This window comes from Ranitomeya imitator, chromosome 7 (genome assembly GCF_032444005.1).
Source record: "Ranitomeya imitator isolate aRanImi1 chromosome 7, aRanImi1.pri, whole genome shotgun sequence".
Classification (NCBI taxonomy): domain Eukaryota; kingdom Metazoa; phylum Chordata; class Amphibia; order Anura; family Dendrobatidae; genus Ranitomeya; species Ranitomeya imitator.
This window is the reverse complement of record NC_091288.1, coordinates 124950393-124976844: the sequence shown is the minus strand read 5'-3', so window position 1 is coordinate 124976844 and position 26452 is coordinate 124950393. Positions and strand designations below refer to the sequence as shown.

Sequence of the window (26452 nt, the reverse complement as noted above, 5' to 3'; positions counted from 1 at the left end):
CTCTGGAATTCAACACCTCAACACGTCTGATTAGCCACTAGTGCCACCACCCTCGGATCCTTTAGACAGAACCTGAAAACCCATCTCTTCAGGAAAGCCTACAGCCTGCAATAACCATTCTGCCGCCTCCCCACCACCAGAGCTGCTGCACCCCCGATCTTCTGTCTCTTCCCCATGATCCCATAGAACATAAATCCGCAAGGACAGGGTCCTCTCCCTTCTGTACCCGTCTGTCACTGTAAATTTGTTCACTGTAAATGATATCTATAACCCTGTATGTAACCCCTTTCTCATGTACAGCACCATGGAATTAATGATGCTATATAAATAATAATAATTCATGCCAGGCTGCCCAGAGGCAAAGACAAACTGTCCTCTGTGGGAGGTGTATAGTCTATGTCCTCCCTGCCATGCTCCAGTGATGCCCGTGAGCTGCTTTGAGTGCCACCCTGTTGTGTTCATGACATGGTGAAGTGTTGTTCCACAGAACTACTCGCCCGTGCGTGCTGCAGCTGAAACTCCAGTATTGCTTCTGCTCGCAAAGCCTCTACAGCGTATTCAACTTTTGAGTTCCACCTTGTTGATATGTCGCATATGAGGCGCTGATCGAGAAAGTAGAAGTGAAGCTGCAGTGCAGACCGTCGAGCAGCTGCAGGGTGTGAACGCCATAATCGTGCACAGACGACCTTTCACATATGGGTAATTTTTAAGAACGATTTGCACCACTAAACTTGACACATGTGCCAGGCAAGGGATGTGGTCAAACCAGCTAGGCCTAGAGCTGCTACCAGATTTCGCCCGTTATTGCACACCACCAGGCCTGGATTTAGGTCCAGCAGCACCAACCACTCATCAGTCTCGTTTATTCCTTGTCCACAGCTTTTGCGCAGTATGGAACTTGTCCCCCAAAAAATGATGAGTTTGAGAACAGCCTACTGTCTTTTCCTCCTGGCTGTGTTGAAGTTGCTGGTGCAAGTCTTCCTGCTAGGTGATGGAGTAAGCAGAGTAGGCCACATGGGCAGAGCAATGTCCAATAGATGTAGGACATGCGCTAGAACGCCTTCCTCCTCTGTCCCAGCTGCCATTTACCCAGTGTGCAGATAGGGAGATGTAACGTCCATGCCCATACTTACTGGTCCACGTATCGGTAGTTATCTGGACCTTGCCACTGATGGCTTGCACAGTGCACACCTGATTTTGGTTGCAACATGTGTGCTGGACAGGGATGGCCAACTTGAAACATTAGTGGTGGATGAGAACCACATACTTCGCAACAGCCACCACCATTTTTTTAAATGGTTTTTCTCCATCAGCTGGAATGACAGTGTTTCAAAGGCCAGGAATTGGTAAATGCTGTTATTCAGGACCAGGGCCTGTGGGCGGGTAGTGGGGTATTTCCTCTTTCTCTATGGGGTTTGGGTGATGGAGAGATGAACACTTCCATGGGACAGGGTGGAGATGCTTGGTGACACTGCTGGTGGTGGTGTTGTCACATCCTGTCTTTGCGGGTAGGCTGTTGTTCGTGAGCTGGATGAAGAGGTCAAGACCGCAGCAGAAGAGGGAGCAAGAGGAAAGCTCACATCTGTCATGTTTTTTTTAGGTGTCTACTGCAGCTCGTACTTAGAACTCAGTTGCAGGTGGTGCTCAGGTTAAGAAATGTTAAAAAAAAAAGAGACTGCTTCATGACTTTGGGCTGATACTTCTTGGCCGATTTGCAAGGGGGTGAGGTGGTAGAAAAATGCCCACGGTCCTCAGGTGAAAACTCTGCGCTTTCAGCAGTGGACCCAGTGGAAGGAACTAGAGGCGCTCTCAGCAATCCAATCAAACACCGTCTGCACATGTTCTTGCCTCACTATCCATCCAGCGGTGCTCGTGCCTAGGATATGGTGCACAACATCCCGTGGACTGCATGCACCAGAGGAACGGGTTTCATGTAGACACGTAACGGGCCAGATCAACTATGTCACCTCCACCACGACCTTCATTTGATGCTCTCCTCATGTCACTCCCCCAACAATAATTCCCAGTAGAGAAGAGGCTGAATTAAGGCACACTGAACCATGCTTCATTACTGGCAGCGTGCATCAGGTTGTTACGGCATGCTGCACAAGGGTGGTAAATAAACAGTATACGGTAATTGTCTAAATTTTTCTATTAAAAGAAAAAAAAATAATTAAATTTTAAAATTTGAGAATCATTAGTGGTTGATACCAGGGGTGTCAAACTGTATTCCTCGAGGGCCGCAAACCATGCGCGTTTTCAAGATTTCCTTAGCATTGCACAAGGTGCTGCAATCATTGTGCGTAGGTGATTAAATTATCACCTGTGCAGTACAAGGAAATCCTGAAAACATGACCTGTTTGCAGCCCTTGAGGAATGCAGTTTGACACCTCTGGTTGATACCCTTTTAAGGGAGAAGTGTAACAATGATTGTAGCCGGCGTCTTGGGAGTCTCCTCTGGTCTTTATCAGGCTCAGTATAGGAGGAGGCTTACAGCAGTGGTTACAGAAAGCGCTCCCACGCTCATCCAGGAGAACAGGATGATTTGTTCTCACTTCTCATTGCTGAGCTAGCCCAGTTTTTATTAATCATACAGGACCATTTCCAGTTTTCCATATTACAGAATTGTATCTTTATAAATGTCGCACTGATGGGTCGTACGGCATCCAATGTTTTCTGCTCACACCCATGTGATTTCAGACAAATTGCAGCTGAATACAGATCTGCCCGGCCTGATAGAAGAACATTGCTCCGAGGGCAGGCCGACATTTACAGGATTGCCCTCATCTGATTTTTATGCTAACAAAACTGAGATAAAATGTGAAGATTCACATATTATACAGAACTGGCCATAAATAAGACAAGTGATGCAGAACTATCAATATGGGAGGGGGAAACAGTTGTGGCCAGAAATATTGCAGTTCATAGATGAGGAGGGTGAGGTTTTATTGTCCTGTGATTTAGGTCTGATCCAGGGTTGTGAAGTCTCCAGGAGGTCTGAGGGGAACATTCCTTCATTGATGGAGCAAGACAAATACATGCAACATATTCATTCCAGCTGTGTCACAGGTCGTCAGAATTTTGTAAACCATTAGTACAAAAAAATAAAACTGTGAATATTGCCTAACATTCCAGACATACATTATTCCTCTGGAAAATATGTCACAGCCTGTCCCATCAGTGGTGGCAGCAGCAGTGAAACCCTCAGAGAAAACCAACTTTTGTTTTTTTTAAAATCCATAATTATTTTTTCTTTAAAAAACATAACATACAGCTAGTGCGGCTGTATGGGCTACATGGAAGTGCGGGTCCGGTCTACTGGTGAGGACGTCCCTACAGATAGTTTCCCCAATAACCTGCAATGTGTGAACTCAGACTGATACAGATCCAACTGCAGTTACTCCCCACTAATGTCACCCCGCGCTTAAGAATTATAGAAATGAAAATTCAACTCACAGCTAGGAACAATTTTATTACAAGTCAAATAGACAGAAATAAAAAAAGAGATATATAAATATATGCATACGGTACATACAAATGAATAAGTTGTGTTTTAAAAATCAAAACAATAAATTAAACATTAAAGACAGATTAATGACAAAAAAGCAAAACACATTTTGTACCAAAGTCCCCTGTGCTTTAGCTGCAAAAATTTTATTGTGGTGCTTAAAGGGAACCTGTCACCCCCAAAATCGAGGGCGAGCTAAGCCCACCAGCATCAGGGGCTTATCTACAGCATTCTGTAATGCATTCTGGAATGCTGTAGATAAGCCCCCAATGTATCCTAAACAAATGAGAAAAAGAAGTTATATTATACTCACCCAGGAACAGTCCTGGTCCTATCCGATGGGCATCACGGTCCGGTTCAGCGCCTCCTGTCTTTATCAGATGACGTCCTCTTCTTGTCTTCACATTGCGGCTCCAGCACAAAGTACTGCAGTGTGCAGGCCCCAGCTCTCTGACCTTTCCCAGCGCCTGCGCACCGCAGCGTGAAGACAAGAAGAGGATGTCATCCTATCAAGATGGGAGGCCCCGGACCGGACCGCGATGCCCATCAAAGCGGACTGCCTGCGTGGGTATCATATAACCTCTTTTTCTCATCTTTTAGGATACATCGGGGGCTTAGCAACAGCATTACAGAATGCTGTAGATAAGCCCCTGATGCTGGTGGGCTTAGCTCAACTTGAATTTAGGGGTGACAGGTTCCCTTTAACACAATTCCTCTCTCACTGAAGGGAGACAGGGGGACCCGACGGGGCCGGGGAGACAGGGGGACCCGACGGGGCCGGGGAGACAGGGGGACCCGACGGGGCCGGGGAGACAGGGGGACCCGACGGGGCCGGGGAGACAGGGGGACCCGACGGGGCCGGGGAGACAGGGGGACCCGACGGGGCCGGGGAGACAGGGGGACCCGACGGGGCCGGGGAGACAGGGGGACCCGACGGGGCCGGGGAGGTTTTGCTTTTTTGGGTTTTTTTTGTAGGAAATATACTCCTCTATCTGACATTATCAGACACCCACAGTGTCATCACTTTGGGTCCTCGCATGGATTGTGGGGGCACAAGCATTCCACTTGGTGAAGATAAGTCCAGTGATGAAATGACATCTGCAGGGAGGTCACTGCTCTGGGGGACACAGGATGGGGAAAAGCCACAATACCTAGAATAAAACAGAAAAAATCATGCAGAAAACTCGATACAAGTAGTGGCTGACACCAGTGGCCACCAGGCTAATATTGAACAGAACAGCGTGCGAGGAGAGAATAAAGCCCGGGATCTGGAGACATTATTATCACGCAGTTTCGCTCCCAGAGGTCATAGGTCAGTCATCAACCTGACGTCATGTGTGCCCAATAATATTAATGAGAAAGTTTTATGTAAAAAAAAAAAACACAACAGGACCGACTCACCATCAGGCAGAGATTCTCATGTTAAGTAATTTCAATCCCTCAGATCTCCATCATCATTCATCCCATCTCCTGTTCGCCCCCTCACACGTAGCACTATACTTCCCTACACACACCCCACCGCAAGTGACATCACACACTGACCTGCACAGCACGTGACAACAGCCCCCCACACCATGCAGACCCATGCGAATAACATCAGCCCCACTCTGCAGTTAGACCCCCCTGCACACAGATCCCCCACGCATGCAACATGACCCCCTTCCCAACAGAGACACCAGCACACAGCCCCCCTTCCCAACAGACACCCAGCCCCACTCGCAAGGAACATGACCCCCTTCCCACAGAGACCCCCAGCATGCAGTCACCCTTCCCCAGGCAGGCCCCTCCAGCACGCAGTCCCAGGCAAGCCACGTCACCCCCTTCCCCAGGCAGGCCCCTCCAGCACGCAGTCCCAGGCAAGCAACGTCACCCCCTTCCCCAGGCAGGCCCCTCCAGCACGCAGTCCCAGGCAAGAAACGTCACCTTCTTCCCCAGGCAGGCCCCTCCAGCATGCAGTCCCAGGCAAGCATCACTCCCGTCCCCAGGCAGGCCCCTCCAGCGAGCAGTCCCATGCAAGCATAACCCCCGTCCCCAGGCAGGCCCCTCCAGCGTGCAGTCCCATGCAAGCATCACCCCTTTCCCCAAGCAGACCCCCAGCACGCAGTCACACGCAAGCAACCTCACCACCTTCCCTAGGTAGCGCCCCCAGCACGCAGTCCCACGCTAGCAACCTCTCCCCCTTCTCCAGGCAGACCACCAGCACGCAGTGCCATGCAAGCATCATCAGCTTCCCCAGGCAGACCACCAACACAAAGCCCCATGCAAGCAACATCTCCCCCGGCAGACCCCCCCTTCCAGCATGCACATGCAGCCCCATGCAAGCATCACCACCCCTTCTCCCCAGGCAGACCCCCCCTCCAGCATGCACATGCAGCCCCATGCAAGCATCACCCCTTTCTCCCCAGGCAGACCCCCCTGTCCAGCATGCACATGCAGCCCCATGCAAGCAACATCACCCCTTTCTCCCCAGGCAGACCCCCCCACGTCCAGCATGCACATGCAGCCCCATGCAAGCACCATCACCCCTTCTCCCCAGAAAGACCCCCCTCCAGCATGCACATGCAGCCCCATGCAAGCAACATCACCCCTTTCTCCCGAGGCAGACCCCCCCTCCAGCATGCACATGCAGCCCCATGCAAGCAACATCACCCCTTTCTCCCCAGGCAAACCCCCCCCCCCGCGTCCAGCATGCACATGCAGCCCCATGCAAGCATCACCCCCTTCTCTCCAGGCAGATCCCCTCCACTATACACACGCAGCCCCATGCAAGCATCATCCCCTTCTCCCCAGGCAGACCCCCGTCCAGCATGCACATGCAGCCCCATGCAAACATCACCCCTTTCTCCCCAGGCAGACCCCCCCTCCAGCATGCACATGCAGCCCCATGTAAGCATCACCCCCTTCTCTCCATGCAGACCCTCCTCCACTATACACATGCAGCCCCATGCATCACCCCTTTCCCCCAAGGCAGACCCCGTCCAGCATGCACATGCAGCCCCATGCACATGAAGCCCCATGCAAGCAACAACACCGCTTTCTCCCCAGGCAGACTCCCACTTACCTGATCTGTGACTATGGAAAACGACCCCAAAACACTTCAAATCCTGCACAAAATCCTCGAAATCCCGCGTAAATGCTAGAGTGTATGGGCTCCTTCCAGGTGTGACGTCATTTCCGGGGGCGTGTCCTATCGGGAGGGGGCGTGTTTTCAGTCACATCATGAAGGCGGCAAAGCAAAGCAGCATGATTATAGCTTGTGGACGCCATGGCACATGGAGGTTAGTGGTTTCAGGGTGAAAAAATGCTACTTGCTGCTCGCTATTGAAGGGAGGCCCTGTGGTGGACGACCTGCTTGTCTGTGTGGGGGGCACCCCTGCTGTTGTGGGGGACCCCCGTGGTGGGCTTTGTGGGGGGGCACCGCTGCTGCTGTGGGGGACCCCTGTGGTGGGCTTTGTGGGGGGGGCACTGCTGCTGCTGTGGGGGACCCCTGTGGTGGGCTTTGTGGGGGGGGCACTGCTGCTGCTGTGGGGGACCCCTGTGGTGGGGGCACCGCTACTGCTGTGGGGGACCCCCATGGTGGTAGGGGGCACTGCTGCTGCTGTGGTGGGCTTTGTGGGGGGCACCGCTGCTGCTGTGGGGGACCCCTGTGGTGGGCTTTGTGGGGGGGGGCACCGCTACTGCTGTGGGGGACCCCCGTGGTGGTGGGGGGCACTGCTGCTGCTGTGGTGGGCTTTGTGGGGGGGCACCGCTGCTGCTGTGGGGGACCCCTGTGGTGGGCTTTGTGGGGGGGGCACTGCTGCTGCTGTGGGGGACCCCTGTGGTGGGGGCACCGCTACTGCTGTGGGGGACCCCCATGGTGGTAGGGGGCACTGCTGCTGCTGTGGTGGGCTTTGTGGGGGGCACCGCTGCTGCTGTGGGGGACCCCTGTGGTGGGCTTTGTGGGGGGGGGGGCACCGCTACTGCTGTGGGGGACCCCCGTGGTGGTGGGGGGCACTGCTGCTGCTGTGGTGGGCTTTGTGGGGGGGCACCGCTGCTGCTGTGGGGGACCCCTGTGGTGGGCTTTGTGGGGGGGGCACCGCTGCTGCCGGCTGCTGTGGGGGACCCCCGTGGTGGAAGGGGGCACCGCTGCTGCTGTGGGAGACCCCTGTGGTGGGCTTTGTGGGGGGGGGCACCGCTGCTGCTGGCTGTTGTGGGGGACCCCCGTGGTGGGCTTTTGGGGGGGACTGCTGCTGTTGTGGGGGACCCCCGTGGTGGGCTTTTAGGGGGGGCACCGCTGCTGCTGACTGTTGTGGGGGACCCCCGTGGTGGGCTTTTTGGGGGGCACCGCTGCTGCTGGCTGTTGTGGGAGACCCCCATGGTGAGCTTTTGGGGGGGCGCTGCTGCTGGCTGTTGTGGGGAGCCCCTGTGGTGGGCTTTTGGGGGGGCACCGCTGCTGCTGGATGTTGTGGGGGACCCCTGTGGTGGGCTTTTTGGGGGGGACCGCTGCTGCTGGCTGTTGTGGGGGACCCCTGTGGTGGGCTTTTGGGGGGGCACCGCTGCTGCTGGCTGTTGTGGGGGACCCCTGTGGTGGGCTTTTTGGGTGGGCACCGCTGCTGCTGGCGGCTGTGGGGGACCCCCGTGGTGGGCTTTTGTGGGGCACCGCTGCTGCTGTGGGGGACCCCCGTGGTGGGCTTTTGGGGGGCACCGCTGCTGCTGTGGGGGACCCCCGTGGTGAGCTTTTGGGGGGGCACCGCTGCTGGCTGTTGTGGGGAGCCCCCGTGGTGGGCTTTTGGGGGGGCACCGCTGCTGCTGGATGTTGTGGGGGACCCCTGTGGTGGGATGTTGTGGGGGGACCTCTGTGGTGAGATTTGGGGGGGCACCTACTGCTGCTGGCTGTTGTGGGGGACCCCCTGTGGTGGGCTGTTGTGGGGGGCACCTGCTGCTGGCTATTGTGGTGGGACCCCTGTGGTGGGATTTTGGGGGGCACCTGCTGCTGCTTATTGTGGGGGACCCCTGTGGTTGGATTTTGGGGGGCACCTGCTGGCTGTTGGGGGGGACCCCTGTGGTGGGGTTTGGAGGTGACCTGCTCACGGGGTGGACCCCTTTTAGTGGGGGAGACCTGTGGTGGGGTTTGAGGGCTATCTGCTTGTGGGATGTGGGGGAGACCTGCTGCAGGCTATTGGGGGACCCCTGTGGTGGGATGTAGTGGTGACCTGCCTTTGGTGGGACGTGGGGAGGCGACCTGCCTTTGGTGGGACGTGGGGAGGCGACCTGCCTGTGGTGGGACGTGGGGAGGCGACCTGCCTGTGGTGGGACGTGGGGAGGCGACCTGCCTGTGGTGGGACGTGGGGAGGCGACCTGCCTGTGGTGGGACGTGGGGAGGCGACCTGCCTGTGGTGGGACGTGGGGAGGCGACCTGCCTGTGGTGGGACGTGGGGAGGCGACCTGCCTGTGGTGGGACGTGGGGAGGCGACCTGCCTGTGGTGGGACGTGGGGAGGCGACCTGCCTGTGGTGGGACGTGGGGAGGCGACCTGCCTGTGGTGGGACGTGGGGAGGCGACCTGCCTGTGGTGGGACGTGGGGAGGCGACCTGCCTGTGGTGGGACGTGGGGAGGCGACCTGCCTGTGGTGGGACGTGGGGAGGCGACCTGCCTGTGGTGGGACGTGGGGAGGCGACCTGCCTGTGGTGGGACGTGGGGAGGCGACCTGCCTGTGGTGGGACGTGGGGAGGCGACCTGCCGCTTACGGAGGGATCCCCTTTATTGGGGGGCGACCTGCTTATGGGTTGGGTTTGGGGGGCTGATGAGGGCTTGGGCTGGGTGGAGTGGACGTCCGATAAGAGTTTAGGCTGGGTCGGGGGTGGACGTCCGATGGGGGGTTTGTGCTGGGTGGGGTGTCCGCGTCTGATGGGGGTGTGTGCTGGATGGGGGGGTCCACGTCCTGTGGGGGTTTGGCCGTCCGGTGGGGGTTTATTATTGGGTGGGCGTGGTGTATGATGGGAGTAATGCTTGGAGGAGGGGTGGACGTCCGATGGGGGTTTATGCTGGGGGGGTTAAGCTGGGGTGGCATCCGATTGGGGGGGGTGTCTGATGGGATTTATGGTTGGGGGCAGGGGGCGTCATATGGGGATTTACGCTTGTGAGAGGGAATGTCTGGTGGGCTTTGGGTTTATCCTGTGGGGTCCGCTGGTTAATGTGAGGTGGAGGTTTCTGACTGGGGGAGCGAGGTTATGCTGTGTGGCCTTCTAGTTGATGTGGGGGAGCTAATGCTTCATTGGGGTACACAAAAAAAAAATGGGTGTATGCTTATGCTATGCAAAAAAAAAATTTAGGTATTTCCTGTAGAGGAGGGTACACCACCAACTAGCACGAAGCTAATCCGTTTTAACTTAATGTCAGTAGGAGGAAGACATGGGTCTGGACCGCCCAGCCCAGTTTAGGCCTTAGGTTTTGGGAGGTTTTTTTATTAACGATTTTTCTTTTTAATTTTTTTTTTTTCTTCCCAGATATGGCTTTTGAGGGCGACAGTGGAATTGTCACTCTAATCTCCCACCTAGAATTGTCACTACCATATCATCTGTGGTCTACGAGGCAAGGCCCTAACACATCAAGAGTGTTTGGGGTTCCCCGGAGGACCGTTCATGCCACGAATCGCCCTACCCTCTCGCCTTTCTGCGTCCAGGTTATTCCATGCCCATCTTCATCATCGCTCTGCGAAAAAGCATTTGTGATCTTAAGGACTGGTATATCCTACGAGGCAGTAAGGGGGCTACTTTAAAAAAAAAAAAAACACAGGACAAATATGTCCTAGTCCCTGAGCAATGTGGACGTCTCCTGAGGAAACCTTCCTATTCATGCAGCCTCCACGTTTTCCAGAGGCTCCTGTGACCTTGCTCTTAAAATTTCCAGGCTTTGGTCTAGGCCTTCTCTGGTGGCCGGTCCACACCGCCAGCGCCCTGAACAATCATGCACGCCAACTTTCTAGTGCGTCCTACTCTGCGCCTATCAGTTTAAGAGTACTTCGCTTCTGCAACAGAGGACTAAAGTCTGCCTCCCAAGAGATCTGTTCAAATTTGGTTGTTTTGGAAATGTTCTGTCCAAAAAAAAAAAAACGACGGGACAACTCTCTGACCCGCCAGGAAAAGACGAGACCTTCCTTTAGGCCAGCTCCCTCCTGGCATCCATGAACCCACCAGCACTGGTCTGCTAGGCCTGGATATAGCAGACTCTCTTCGACATGATGGGGCATTCCCACCTTGGATGTTTCTCAGGATCGGCTGCTGTGTCCTTCACAATTCAAGGTCGGCATTATGATCTCTGGTCCGGGACACCGAAACCTCAGACACCGGAGGCAGGCCTGAGGGGGGGCTTCAGAGCCGCATACCCTACCGACAGTCCTGCCCGCATGCACCAACAGCATATTACATTTTTACAATACTTTAGAAATGCATAAAATGAAACCAGGAAAGGCATAAAGTTTTTCTATGCAAAAAAAGGCAGTTTTATAAAATTAGAAATATTCCTATATCTAATGTTAAAATGATATTTATCCAGTATTTCTATAAGTAAAAGTCTGAGATATCTGTGAGAAATGGTAATTGTTTACCTCTAAAACCAGTTCTGAATGTAAATAAAACATTGCTCTGATTAACCCCTTAGTGACAGAGCCAATTTGGTACTTAATGACCGAGCCAATTTTTGCAATTCTGACCACTGTCACTTTATGAGGTTATAACTCTGGAACGCTTCAACGGATCCCGCTGATTCTGAGATTGTTTTTTCGTGACATATTGTACTTCATGTTAGTGGTAACATTTCTTCGGTATTACTTGCGATTATTTATGAAAAAAACGGAAATATGGCGAAAATTTTTAAAATTTTCAAACTTTGTATTTTTATGCCCTTAAATCAGAGAGATATGTCACAAAAAATAGTTAATAAATAACATTTCCCACATGTCTACTTTACATCAGCACAATTTTGGAAACAAAATTTTTTTTTGTTAGGGAGTTATAAGGGTTAAAAGTTGGCCAGCAATTTCTCATTTTTACAACACCATTTTTTTTTAGGGACCACATCACATTTGAAGTCATTTTGAGGGGTCTATATGATAGTCATTTTGAGGGGTCTATATGATAGAAAATAATGAAGTGTGACACCATTCTAAAAACTGCACCCCTCAAGGTTCTCAAAACCACATTCAAGAAGTTTATTAACCCTTTACGTGCTTCACAGGAACTGAAACAATGTGGAAGGAAAAAATGAACATTTAACTTTTTTTTGCAAACATCTTAATTCAGAACCATTTTTTTTATTTTCACAAGTGTAAAAACAGAAATGTAACCATAAATTTTGTTATGCAATTTCTCCTGAATACGCCAATACCCCGTATGTGGGGGTAAACCACTGTTAGGGCGCACCGCAGAACTTAGAAGTGAAGGAGCGCCGTTTGACTTTTTCAATGCAGAATTGGCTGGAATTGAGATCGGACGCCATGTCACGTTTAGAGAGCCCCTGATGTGCCTAAACAGTGGAAACCCCCCACAAGTGACACCATTTTGGAAACTAGACCCCTTAAGGAACTTATCTAGATGTGTGGCGAGCACTTTGAACCCCCAAGTGCTTCACAGAAGTTTATAACGTAGAGCCGTGAAAATAAAAAATATTTTTTTTTTCCACAAAAAAGATATTGTAGCCCCCAAGTTTTTATTTTTACAAGGGTAACAAGAGAAATTGGACCCCAAAAGTTGTTGTCCAATTTGTCTTGAGTATGCTGGTACCCCATATGTGGGGGTAAACCACTGTTTGGGCGCACGGCAGAGCTCGGAAGGGAAGGAGCGCCTTTTTGGAATGCAGACTTTGATAGAATGGTCTGTGGGCATTATGTTGCGATTGCAGAGCCCCTGATATACCTAAACTGTAGTAACCCCCCACAAGTGACCCCATTTTGGAAACTAGACCCCCCAAGGAACTTATCTAGATGTGTGGTGAGAACTTTGAATGCCCAAGTGCTTCACAGAAGTTTAGAATGCAGAGTCGTGAAAATAAAAAATATTTTTTTTTTTCACAAAAAAGATTTTGTAGCCCCCAAGTTTTTATTTTCACAAGGGTAACAAGAGAAATTGGACCCCAGAAGTTGTTGTCCAATTTATCCCGAGTACGCTGATGCCCCATATGTGGGGGTAACCCACTATTTGGGCGCACGGCAGAGCTCAGAAGGAAGGGAGCACCATTTGACTTTTTGAGCGCAAAATTGGCTGTCGTGTTTGGAGACCCCCTGATGTACCTAAACAGTGGAAACCCCCCAATTCTAGCTCCAACCCTAACCCCAACACACCCCTAACCCTAATCCCAACCTGATCCATAATCCTAATCACTAACCCTAACCATAATCACAACCCTTACCCCAAAACAACCCTAATGTCAACCCTAACCATAACCCTAAATCCAACACACCCCTAATCCTAATCTCAACCCTAACCTCAAACCTAACCCTAATCCCAATACACCCCTAATCACAACCCTAACCTTAACCCTAATCCCAAACCTAACCCTAATCCCAAGCGTAACCCTAATGCCAACCCTAACCCTAATACCAACCCTAATCCAAACCCTACACCTAATCCCAGCTCTAACCCTAACTTTAGCCCCAACCCTAACCCTAGCCCTAAGGCTACTTTCACACTTGCGTCGTTTGGCATTCCGTCGCAATCCGTCGTTTTGGACAAGAAACGGATCTTGCAAATGTGCCCGCAGGATGCGTTTTTTGCCCATAGTATTGCCGACGGATCGTGACGGATGGCCACACGTCGCGTCCGTCGTGCACTGGATCAGTTGTGTTTTGGCGGAGCGTCGGCACAAAAAAACGTTCAATGAAACGTTTTTTTTGGACGTCGCATCCGCCATTTCTGACCGCGCATGCGTGGCCGTAACTCCGCCCCCTCCTCCCCAGGACATAGATTGGGCAGCGGATGCGTTGAAAAACTACAGCTGCTGCCCACGTTGTGCACAATTTTCACAACGTGCGTCGGTATGTCGGGCCGACGCATTGCGACGGCCCCATACCGACGTAAGTGTGAAAGAAGCCTAACCCTAAATTTAGCCCCAACCCTAACCCTAAATTTAGCCCCAACCCTACCCCTAACCTAACCCTACCCCTAAGCCTAACCTAATCCTACCCCTAACCTAACCCTAGCCCTAACCCTACCCCTAACCTAACCCTACCCCTAGCCGTAACCCTACCCCTAACCTAACCCTACCCCTAACCCTAATTTTAGCCCTAACCGTTGTTCTCCTGCCGGCCGGCAGATGGAGACAGATGGCGGGCGCACTGGGCATGCGTCCGCCATGTTCTTCTGCCGGCGGCCAGGAGGAGCAGCAAGAGGATCCAGGGACCTAGGTGAGTATGCTAGGGTCCCCGAATCCCCCTATTTCTCTGTCCTCTGATGTGCGATCACATCAGAGGACAGAGAATTACTTTACTTTTTTTTTTTTATTTGCGGTCGCCGGTAAACAGTTAATTACCGGCGATCGCAAAACAGGGGTCGCTAAAACCGACCCCCGATCATGCTATTTGGGGTCTCGGCTACCCCAGGCAGCCGAGACCCCAAAGATTCTCCCGGTGCCGGCGGGCGCACTGCGCATGCGCCCGCCATTTTGAAGATGGCGGCGCCCACCGGGAGACACGAGGAGCATCGGGGGAGCTAGGTGAGTATTGGGGGGCCATCTGGGACCCCTTTTCTCTGTCCTCCGATGTGCGATCACATCGGAGGACAGAGAAATTAAAAAGAGATCGCTTTTTTTTTTTTTTTTTTTGCGATCGCCGGTAAACGGTTAATTACCGGCGATCGCAAATGCGGGGAGGGTTAAAAAACCCCCGAATCATGTTCTCTGGGGTCTCGGCAGCCGAGACCCCGGAGAAAATCGGCCTGTGGGGGGCGCTATACACTTTTTCCACAGCGCCGTTAATTAACGGCGCTGTGGTTTAAGTACCCTTAGCGGCCGCCGTTAAAAGGCGTATCGGCGGTCACTAAGGGGTTAAGTCTCCACATTGTATTTGTCTTTCATTTCATGCGTAGGGCAGGACAAGCCCATGATGTATCTGTGTAAAGCTAGGTTCACATTGCGTTAATGGGTTAACGCTAACGGACTGCGTTGCACGGTGAAAATGTCGAAATTAACGTCGTGCAACGGGTCCGTTAGCGCACCCATTGACAGCAATGTTACTTTTAGCTGAAGCGCATCACTAGCGCATGCCATTTTCAGCACGCGCTAGCGATGTGCTGTTCTTTTGTGACGGACCTCGGACGCTGCTTGCAGCGTCCGAGGTGCGTCCGAGGCCCGTTCCTCGCTACCGCAGATCGGGGATCTGCGCTAGCGGGGAGGGTGAATGCCGACCCTCTAGAAACATTGCGTTAGCGCAATCCGCTAGCGCTATGCGCTTAACGGATTGCACTAACGCAATGTGAACCTAGCGTAAGACGTAAGGTGCTATAATAACAGCCTTGGGCTGGTTTCACACCAGCATTCGACAGGGCTGCGGATGGCAGCCTTCTTCCTCCGTTAAGCCCCGCCCAATGCCGCACCTCTTCCTTCAGTTCCGCCTGCGTCTGCATGCGTCCTGCATCTGCATGCGTCCTGCATACCCTATCTTTAACCCCTTCATGACCGGGGGATTTTTCGTTTTTCCGTGTTCGTTTTTCGCTCCCCTCCTTTCCAGAGCCATAACTTTTTTATTTTTCCGTCAATTTGGTCATGTGAGGGCTTATTTTTTGCGGGACGAGTTGTACTTTTGAAGGACATCATTGGTTTTAGCATGTCGTGTACTAGAAAACGGGAAAAAAATTCCAAGTGCGGTGAAATTGCAAAAAAAGTGCAATCCCACATTGTTTTTTTGTTTGGCTTTTTTGCTAGGTTCACTAAATGCTAAAAATGACCTGCCATTATGATTCTCCAGGTCTTAACGAGTTTATAGACACCAAACATGACTAGGTTATTTATCTAAGTGGTGAAAAAAATTTCCAAACTTTGGTAAAAAAAAAAAAAAAAATTGCGCCATTTTCCGATACTCGTAGCGTCTCCATTTTTCGTGATCTGGGGTCGGTTGAGGGCTTATTTTTTGCGTGCCGAGATGACGTTTTTAATGATAGCATTTCGGTGCAGATACGTTCTTTTGATCGCCCGTTATTGCAGTTTAATGCAATGTGGCGGCGACCAAAAAAACTTAATTCTGGTGTTTCGAATTTTTTTCCCGCTACGCTGTTTAGTGATCAGGTTAATACTTTTTTTAATTGATAGATCGGGCGATTCTGAGCGCGGTGATACCAAATATGCGTAGATTTGATATTTTTTTATTGATTTATTTTGATTTTTTTTAAAATTTTGCCATGCTTCAATAGCCTCCATGGGAGGCTAGAAGCAGGCACTGCACGATCGGCTCTGCTACATAGCAGCGATCTGCTGATCGCTGCTATGTAGCAGAATTGCACGTGTGCTGTGAGCGCCGACCACAGGGTGGCGCTCACAGCGACGGGCAATCAGTAACCATAGAGGTCTCAAGGACCTCTATGGCTACCATTCACAAGCATCGCCGACCCCCGATCATGTGACGGGGGTCGGCGATGACGTCATTTCCGGCCGCCCGGCCGGAAGCGGTAGCTAAATGCCGCTGTCTGCGTTTGATAGCGGCATTTAACTAGTTAATAGGTGCGGGCAGATCGCGATTCTGCCCGCGCCTATTACGGGCACTTGTCAGCTGTTCAAAACAGCTGACATGTCCCGGCTTTGGTGCGGGCTCACCGCGGAGCCCTGCATCAAAGCAGGGGAGCCGGCATCGGACGGTATAGTACGTCCGATGCCGGTAAGGGGTTAACATTGGGTACGCAGGCCAAGCGGATGCCTCTGCATGCGTTGTTTTAACGCTGCGCCGACCGCAACAAAATGCAACATGTTGCGTTCGACGCAGTTCAGCGCATCGTCAAAACGACACGTGCCTGTGTACCCAATGTTAAAGATAGGGGATGCATGCAGACGTAGGCGGAGCTGAAAGAAGAGGTGTAGCAGTGGGTGGGGCTTAACGGAGGAAGAAGGCTGGTGTGAAACCAGTCTTAGACAGGTAAACCACTTTTGAAACAATGTTCACTTGTACAAGCATTTAACCCCTCAGTGACGGGGCCAATTTTTTAAAATCTGACCAGTGTCACTTTATGTAATAATAACTCTGGAATGCTTCAACTTATGCCATTGATTTTGAGGTTGTTTTTTTCCCTGACATATTATACTGTATGATAATGGTAAACTTGGGCTAATGATAAACTTGGGTTAATATGTTTTGCTTTATTTTGTAAAAATATCAGAAATTTTAAAAAATAGAAATTTTCAAATTTTGAATGATTTTCCCTTTAAGGCCGGAGTCACACTAGAGAGGAATACGAACGAGTGCTATGCGAGAAAAAAAAAATTGCATAGCACTCGGACCAATGTTAATCTGTTGGGCAGCTCCCATCACGTTTTTTTTTTTTTTTTTCACGGCCGTATTATATGTGCGAGTGAAATTGCACTATGATGCGATTTGCACCGTATATCAGCCGAGAATCCCCAATGAAAGTCTGTTTGTGCAAGAAAATCTCACACCACACGGGCCATCAGTGTGACTTGCGAGAAATACGCAACGGTGTCCTTTGAAAGGCTTGCAATTCAGGTGCAGTGTACAATAAAATCACACTGACAGCTTACAATATTTACAAATAGTTAATTTGTCGGCTTCTGTCAAATCATTGCAGGATAGGAGACATGGTTTACATACAGTAAACCATTGCAGAACGGTTAGATTTATATAGGTCAGTGACTAATACGGTGAGTAGTATGTGTGTGTGTAAAATTTGGGACCTGTATGTATTTAATAAAAATGTTTTCACTGAAAAAACTGGCGTGGGCTCCCACACAATTTTCTGTGCCACAGAGGGAAAGTCAGTGACTGAGGACAGATATTATAGCCTAGAGAGGGACCATGGTTATTGCCACCCCAGAAAAGGTGCATCTGTAAGATGCGCCAATTCTGGCACTCAGCCTCTGTTCTCACTGCCCTGTAGAGGTGGCATATGGGGTAATAAGGGGTTAATGTCACCTTTGTATTGTAAGGTGACAGTAGGCCAGCTTACTAATGGAGAGGTGTCTGATAGATGCCTCTCCATTACTAACCTGTGGGCTTGATGTTACTTGACAATAAAATGGTGACATCAACCCCACAAATCTGAGCCCCACTGCTACAGGGCAAGTGGGAAGAGCGAGGCTAAGTACCAGAATTGGCAGATCTATAAGATGCGCCATTTCTGGGATGGCTGAGAGCTGATGGTTTTTAGCCTCTAGGGCTGCCAATATCCATGGCCTCTTCAGACTATTAATATCAGCCTACAGCTTTTATAGGGAGACCCCATGTCAATATTTTGTGTCCCACTGTAAAATAGCCAGTAAAGGCTAAGCAAACAGCTGTGAGCTGATATTAATAGCCTGGGAACCTTAATGGTTATTGGCTCCTTTCCAGAATATTAACATCAGCTGTCAGCTTTCCCTCTGCTGGTTATGAAAATTATGCCGTGCTAGATATAGACACTGACATTCACAGCAGCGCGTCCGCCCCGATGCTCTTTTCTGACTCCTTTCTCAGGCCCCCCCAAAAACTAAGTACCCTTTATTTTCTTGCACTGTAGCCGTTCACTTACTACAGGGTATTCAATCATTGTTTCTGTCCCTCCCCCCCCCCCCCCCACACACACACATACATAAAGTACGACCACTATCTATATGCCTTTATATACAGCATTCTAGAATGCTGTGTATATATAGTAGGCCCACTGCCTGTATACCCTTATATACAGCATTTATAAAGCACAACCACTGTCTGTATGCCCTTAAGACTTGCCTAGCCCCATACAATGGGCTTTGCTAGTCTTAATCCGGGGCCTTCTCCTCTTCTATCACCGTCCTTCTTTCTTTGAGTCGATGACGCGTCCTCTGTCATCCACACGGTATCTTCCATCGTGCTCCTGTGCATCGCACTTCTTTCTGCCCGTTGCAGTACTTTGCTTTGTGCTCGGCAGAGAAGTGTTCCTGCACAGAAGCGTGATGAGGGAGGTTGTGTGGATGATGTAGAACACATCATCCACGGGAAGGACTGTGCCGGATGAAGACCAGCGCCAAACAACACTGGACCGCCCCGTAGGTGAGTATAAGAAGTTATTTACATTATGCACATTGGCTTAGGGACATACCGTATATACTCGAGTAGAAGCTGACCACCCCCCCTAATTTTGCCACAAAAACTGGGAAAACTTAATGACTCGAGTATAAGCCTTAGGGTGGAAAATGTAGCAGCTACTGGTAAATGTCAAAAATAAAAATAGATACCAATAAAAGTAAAATTAATTGAGACATCAGTAGGTTAAGTGTTTTTGAATATCCATATTGAATGAGGAGCCCCATATAATGCTCCATAAAGTTTATGATGGCACCATAAGATGCTCCATATTAAAATATGCCCCATATAATGTTGCACAAATGTTAATAATGGCCCCATAAGATGCTTCATAGAAACTTTTGCCCCATACAATGCTGCATAAAGGCTGATGGCCCCATAAGATGCTCCATAGATTGTACTACATAGATTATGCCCCATGAGATGCTCCACTTGCTGTTGCTGTGAATAAAATAAAAAAACACATACTCGCCTCTCTTCGCTCAGGCCCCCGGCACTTTCCACTGCTGCGCGCTGCTCTGTCTACCATCCTCTGCACTGACTGTTCAGGCAGAGGGCGGCGCGCACACTAACTACGTCATCGTGCCCTCTGACCTAAACAGTCACAGCCAGAGGACAGAGCGGCCCGCAGCGGTGGAAAGGGGAGAGGTGAATATCGCGCAATGCTCACCTCCCCCGTCATACTCACCTGCTCCCGACGCGGTCCCTGGCAGCTTCTCACTGTCAGATGGTCTCCGGGAGTCGGCAGCATCTTCCTATGTTCAGCTGTCACGAACAGCTCATTAAAGTAATGAATATGCATCCATATTCATTAATGAGCGGTTCCACGTGACCGTTGAACAAAAGAAGAGCTGCCCGGAGACCATCGGACATGCAGGGACGGCGCCGGGAGCAGGTGAGTATGTGACAGCCACCGCTCCCCCTCCCCCGCCGACAATGACTTGAGTATAAGCCGAGAGGGTCACTTTCAGCCCAAAAAAGTGGGCTGAAAATCTCGGCTTACACTCGAGTATATACGGTATGTACGGTACAGCACTGTAGAAGGGTGTGTATAAGGGCATATAGGTTCTGGTGGTACTATATATGGGGAAAACCTGGTGACAGGTTCACTTTAAGAAACCTATGGAACTAGGTAAAAAATAGCATTTTTTGGATGGTGAAAAACTTGTAATTTAAATATTGATGAAGGCTGAGCTGCAGGTGGTCTGTATCTTTTCATAAGTTTAAGGCCGGGGTCACACTAGCGTAGAATACGGACGAGCGCTATGTGAGAAAACATCGCATGGCACTCGGACCAGTGTTAATCTATGGGGCAGATCACATCTGTGATTATTTTTTCATGCCGAATCGGCATACGAGAACAATCGCAGCATATATACCTGACAGGGGCCCATACTTTCTGATATCATCAGTAATATATACCTGACAGGCGCCCATACATTCTGATATCATCAGTAATATATACCTGACAGGGGCCCATACATTCTGATATCATCAGTAATGTATACCTGACAGGGGCCCATACATTCTGATATATTCAGTAATATATACCTGACCGGAGCCCATACATTCTGATATCATCAGTAATATATACCTGACAGGGGCCCGTACATTCTGATATCATCACTAATATATACCTGACAGGGGCCCATATATTCTGATATCATCATTAATATATACCTGACAGGAGCCCATACATTCTGATATCATCAGTAATATATACCTGACAGGAGCCCATACATTCTGATATCATCACTAATATACACCTGACAGGAGCCCATACATTCTGATATCATCAGTAATATATACCTGACAGGAGTCCGTACAGTCTGTATCTACAATAATATATACCTGACAGGAGCCCATACAGTCTGTATCTACCATACTATATACCTGACAGGAGCCCATACAGTCTGTATCTACCATACTATATACCTGACAGGGGCCCGTACAGTCTATATCTACAATACTATATACCTGACAGGAGCCCGTACAGTCTGTATCTACCATACTATATACCTCACAGGAGCCCGTACAGTCTATAGTCCAATAGTAGAGAAAACATACATCCGCACTGCTCAAAGGTCCAACTCAGTGACCGTATTATAATATCGGTCTAGCACCACAGAAAGTGATACTGGCTGTATGAATCCTTTACACCTGAATCAACGGGGTGCTGCTGCCAGGAAAAATGTGTGCAGAATCCAAATGGCAAAAAAGAAAAAGTAGGCGCGCACTTACCCTGTTGCGGTGAATATCACTTTATTAGGACATATAAACAAACGGATAGCAGGGAGGGATAGGGTCAGCCACGGACAACGATCGTTTCGTGCTCTACGGCACTTCAACGGGTCCTGACCCGTTGAAGTGCCGTAGAGCACGAAACGATCGTTGTCCGTGGCTGACCCTATCCCTCCCTGCTATCCGTTTGTTTATATGTCCTAATAAAGTGATATTCACCGCAACAGGGTAAGTGCGCGCCTACTTTTTCTTTTTTGCCCGTACAGTCTATATCTACAATAATATATACCTGACAGGAGCCCGTACAGTCTATCTACAATAATATATACCTGACGGGCCCATACAGTCTGTATCTACCATACTATATACCTGACAGGAGCCCGTACAGTCTGTATCTACCATACTATATACCTGACAGGAGCCCGTACAGTCTGTATCTACAATAATATACACCTGACAGGAGCCCGTACAGTCTGTATCTACCATACTATATACCTGACAGGAGCCCGTACAGTCTGTATCTACAATAATATACACCTGACAGGAGCCCGTACAGTCTGTATCTACCATACTATATACCTGACAGGAGCCCGTACAGTCTGTATCTACCATACTATATACCTGACAGGAGCCCGTACAGTCTGTATCTACCATACTATATACCTGACAGGAGCCCGTACAGTCTGTATCTACAATAATATACACCTGACAGGAGCCCGTACAGTCTGTATCTACCATACTATATACCTGACAGGAGCCCGTACAGTCTGTATCTACCATACTATATACCTGACAGGAGCCCGTACAGTCTGTATCTACCATACTATATACCTGACAGGAGCCCGTACAGTCTGTATCTACAATACTATACACCTGACAGGAGCCCATATAGTCTATATCTACAATAATATACACCTGACAGGAGCCCATACAGTCTATATCTACAATAATATATACCTGACAGGAGCCCATACAGTCTATATCTACAATAATATATACCTGACAGGAGCCCGTACAGTCTATATCTACAATACTATATACCTGACAGGAGCCTGTACAGTCTATATCTACAATAATATATACCTGACAGGAGCCCATACAGTCTGTATCTACCATACTATATACCTGACAGGAGCCCGTACAGTCTAGCGTCTTCACCAGTGAGCTGACTAGACTGTATGGGCTGCAGTCAGGACCTGGCAGGAGCCCATATATTCTGCTGGTTTTAATAATTTATACCTTGAAGGAGCACATACATTCTAGTGTCATGTATAGGCTGCAGTCAGGGCCAGGCAGCAGCCCATAAAGTCTGCTATCTTCAAGAATATATACCTGACTGCAGCCCATACACTCTAGCATCTTCAGTAGTGAGCCTGCTACACTGTATGGGCTGCAGTCAGGCACCTGGAAGGAGCCCATACACTCTAGCATCTTCAGTAGTGAGGCAGCTAGACTGTATGGGCTGAAGTCAGGTGACCTGGAAGGAGCCCATACACTCTAGCGTCTTCAGTACTGAGCCGGCTAGAGTGTATGGGCTGCAGTCAGGAAACCAGGAAGGAGCCCATACAGTCTAGCATCTTCACCAGTGAGCCGGCTAGAGTGTATGGGCTGCAGTCAGGACCTGGAAGGAGCCCATACACTCTAGGCTCAACCGCCATGACATCCACAGCTTCCTCATGTCTGCTCTATGGAGGAAGAAGCGCCGCCCCTTCCGGTCACATGGGCACGACGTCGTCAGCAGAGGTCCTTTAGCCTCTGACTTGGATTTAGCCCCTCTGCCATTCTAGTCTGGAGACGGCGCTGATGCTGAGTCATTTCCATGTATATAATCTGAGGATCCCTTATGGGTGAGGCTGCCCGTGCTTTATACCAGCTGCACATGTGGTGATCTGTGCGCACGGTGGTAGGGTGACTGGCTGTTGCTGTAGTGTGGGTGTGCCTGACGCTGGAGTGGCTGGCTGTCATTGTGGGGTGGATGGCTGCCCTGGTGGATATGTGACGCTGTGGGATGGCTGTCGGCGTGTCTCGCTGTTGGTGTGGTTGTGTCTGTTGGGGAACTTGGGGTGGTTGTGACTGTCGCGGTGGGGTATCTGTTGCTGTGGCAGTCGCTGTGGGCTGGCTGTTGCCATACTTTCTTTAAAGGGCCACTGTCACCCCCTCCAGCCGTTATAAACTAAAAGAGCCACCTTGTGCAGCAGTAATGCTGCATTCTAACAAGGTGGCTCTTTTAGTTTTTGGTGCATTTATTCCCAAAATAAAGCGTTTTATAACTTCTCCAAAATACCTTTCTTTAGCCAGGGAGGCAGGTCCTCACCCCCCTTGCTTGAAACGCCACACTGCCATCACTCAAATCTTCAGGGGGCTCCGTGCTGTTTTCGCATGAATTCCGGCGCCTGTGCTGTGTAGTACTGTCTAGTGCAGGCGCAGTGAGCTCTGGCCGTCTGACGTTACAGCCAGACTGCGCCTGTGTGGCCACCCACCTTGGGAATCCCAGCCCCGCAATGTGTTATGCATTATGCACAGTGCGGGGCTGGGATTCCTGGGCATGCGCACTGCGTGTGTCAGCCACTCGCCCAGGTCCCCCGCTGACACACGCAGTGCACATGCCCAGGAATCCCAGCCCCGCACTGTGCATAATGCATAACACACTGCGGGGCTGGGATTCCCAAGGTGGTTGGCCGCGCAGTCTGCAAGCCTGGCTGTGACGTCAGATGGCCAGAGCTCACTGCGCCTGCACTAGACAGTACTACACAGCACAGGTGCCGGAATTAATGCAAAAACAGCGCTGAGGGGGCGGCACCCCTTTACATTTGAGTGACTGCAGTGTGGCGTTTCAAGCAGGGGGGTGAGGACCTGGCTAAAGACAGGTATTTTGGAGAAGTTATAAAATGCTTTATTTTGGGAATAAATGCACCAAAAACTAAAAGAGCCACCTTGTTAGAATGCAGCATTACTGCTGCAGAAGGTGGCTTTTAGTTTATAACGGCTGGAGGGGATGACAGTGGCCCTTTAACCCTTTTGTACTTTCTGCTGTCTGTGTGGTAACAAAGATCTGCCTTTCTGACTCTGTAAAAAAATTTTTTTTTGCTTTGTTTGATACTGTAAGAAAAACACGAGAGAGAGCAGAGCGGGTGCGGATATCTCCCTGTTGTCACCAATCTGTGATGGAGCTTACACAGTCACAGCTCTCTGGCGCCCCCCTTAGCCTCAGCTCAGTCAGGGAACTGCACCTAGTTTAAGTAGTCACCAGAGAGGCTGCCCTGTCATGTACTGGTTATCAGGGCGCTCTGTGTAACAACTCTGCTGGCATCACAGCATGGCCTCACATCTCTCACACAATCTTACCCACTGCTCCAGGTCATGTTGTGGTTTTTCTTTAACCCCTTCATGACCCAGCCTATTTTGACCTTAAAGACCTTGCCGTTTTTTGCAATTCTGACCAGTGTCCCTTCATGAGGTAATAACTCAGGAACGCTTCAATGGATCCTAGCGGTTCTGAGATTGTTTTTTCGTGACATATTGGGCTTCATGTTAGTGGTAAATTTAGGTCAATAAATTCTGTGTTTATTTGTGATAAAAACGGAAATTTGGCGAAAATTTTGAAAATTTCGCAATTTTCACATTTTGAAATTTTATTCTGTTAAACCAGAGAGTTATGTGACACAAAATAGATAATAAATAACATTTCCCACACGTCTACTTTACATCAGCACAATTTTGGAAACAAAATTTTTTTTTGCTAGGAAGTTATAAGGGTTAAAATTTGACCAGCGATTTCTCATTTTTACAACGAAATTTACAAAACCATTTTTTTTAGGGACCACCTCACATTTGAAGTCAGTTTGAGGGGTCTATATGGCTGAAAATACCCAAAAGTGACACCATTCTAAAAACTGCACCCCTCAAGGTGCACAAAACCACATTCAAGAAGTTTATTAACCCTTCAGGTGCTTCACAGCAGCAGAAGCAACATGGAAGGAAAAAATGAACATTTAACTTTTTAGTCACAAAAATGATTTTTCAGCAACAATTTTTTTATTTTCCCAATGGTAAAAGGAGAAACTGAACCACGTACGTTGTTGTCCAATTTGTCCTGAGTACGCTGATACCTCATATGTGGGGGTAAACCACTGTTTGGGCGCACGGCAGGGCTTGGAAGGGAAGGAGCGCCATTTGACTTTTTGAATGAAAAATTGGCTGCACTCTTTAGCGGACACCATGTCACATTTGGAGAGCCCCCGTGTGCCTAAAAATTGGAGCTCCCCCACAAGTGACCCCATTTTGGAAACTAGACGCCCCAAGGAACTTATCTAGATGCATAGTGAGCACTTTAAACCCTCAGGTGCTTCACAAATTGATCCGTAAAAATGAAAAAGTACTTTTTTTTCACAAAAAAATTATTTTCGCCTCAATTTTTTCATTTTCACATGGGCAATAGGATAAAATGGATCCTAAAATTTGTTGAGCAATTTCTCCCGAGTACGCCGATACCTCATATGTGGGGGTAAACCACTGTTTGGGCACACGGCAGGGCTCGGAAGGGAAGGCGCGCCTTTTAACTTTTTGAATGGAAAATTAGCTCCAATTGTTAGCGGACACCATGTCGCATTTGGAGAGCCCCTGTGTGCCTATGCAATGGAGCTCCCCCACAAGTGACCCCATTTTGGAAACTAGACCCCCCAAGGAACTTATCTAGATGCATACTGAGCACTTTAAACCCCCAGGTGCTTCACAGAAGTTTATAATGCAGAGCCATGAAAATAAAAAATAATTTTTCTTTTCTCAAAAATGATTTTTTAGCCTGGAATTTCCTATTTTGCCAATGGTAATAGGAGAAATTGGACCACAAATGTTGTTGTCCAGTTTGTCCTGAGTATGCAGATACCCCATATGTGGGGGTAAACCACTGTTTGGGCGCACGGCAGGGCTCAGAAGGGAAGGCACGCCATTTGGCTTTTTAAATGGAAAATTATCTCCAATCATTAGCGGACACCATGTCGCGTTTGGAGAGCCCCTGTGTGCCTAAACATTGGAGATCCCCCACAAATTACCCCATTTTGGAAACTAGACCCCCAAAGGAACTAATCTAGATGTGTAGTGAGCACTTTGAACCCTCAAGTGCTTCACAGAAGTTTATAACGCAGAGCCATGAAAATAAAAAAAAAAAATTATTTTCTCAAAAATGAATTTTAGCCCGCAATTTTTTTATTTTCCCAAGGGTAACAGGAGAAATTTGACCCCAAAAGTTGTTGTCCAGTTTCTCCTGAGTACGCTGATACCCCATATGTGGGGGTAAACCACTGTTTAGGCACATGCTGGGGCTCGGAAGTGAAGTAGTGACGTTTTGAAATGCAGACTTTGATGGAATGCTCTGCGGGCGTCACGTTGCGTTTGCAGAGCCCCTGATGTGGCTAAACAGTAGAAACCCCCCACAAGTGACCCCATTTTGGAAACTAGACCCCGAAAGGAACT

The 26452-nt window shown here is 49.5% G+C and overlaps 2 protein-coding genes and 1 long non-coding RNA gene across 4 annotated transcripts in view; 2 read left to right on the top strand and 1 right to left on the bottom strand.

Annotated features, from left to right (window-relative positions):
- HIBCH (3-hydroxyisobutyryl-CoA hydrolase) overlaps positions 1–23413 on the bottom strand; it is an 885760-nt gene extending 862347 nt beyond the window's left edge. Inside the window, exon 1 of the mRNA XM_069733795.1 lies at positions 23265–23413. The gene's annotated coding sequence lies outside the window, so the exon portion shown is untranslated. The remainder of the gene's footprint in view (positions 1–23264) is intronic.
- Positions 6682–11169, top strand: LOC138644888 (uncharacterized). The gene is made up of 2 exons (XR_011314678.1): positions 6682–6786; positions 9993–11169. It is a non-coding gene; the product is annotated as an uncharacterized lncRNA (long non-coding RNA).
- Positions 22692–26452, top strand: part of INPP1 (inositol polyphosphate-1-phosphatase) — a 472347-nt gene continuing 468586 nt past the window's right edge. Inside the window, exon 1 of one of the 2 annotated variants that reach the window (XM_069733792.1) lies at positions 22692–22827. The gene's annotated coding sequence lies outside the window, so the exon portion shown is untranslated. Of the gene's footprint in view, positions 22828–23752; positions 23848–26452 lie in introns of those variants that run through there. The other variant, XM_069733793.1, reaches the window with a different exon arrangement.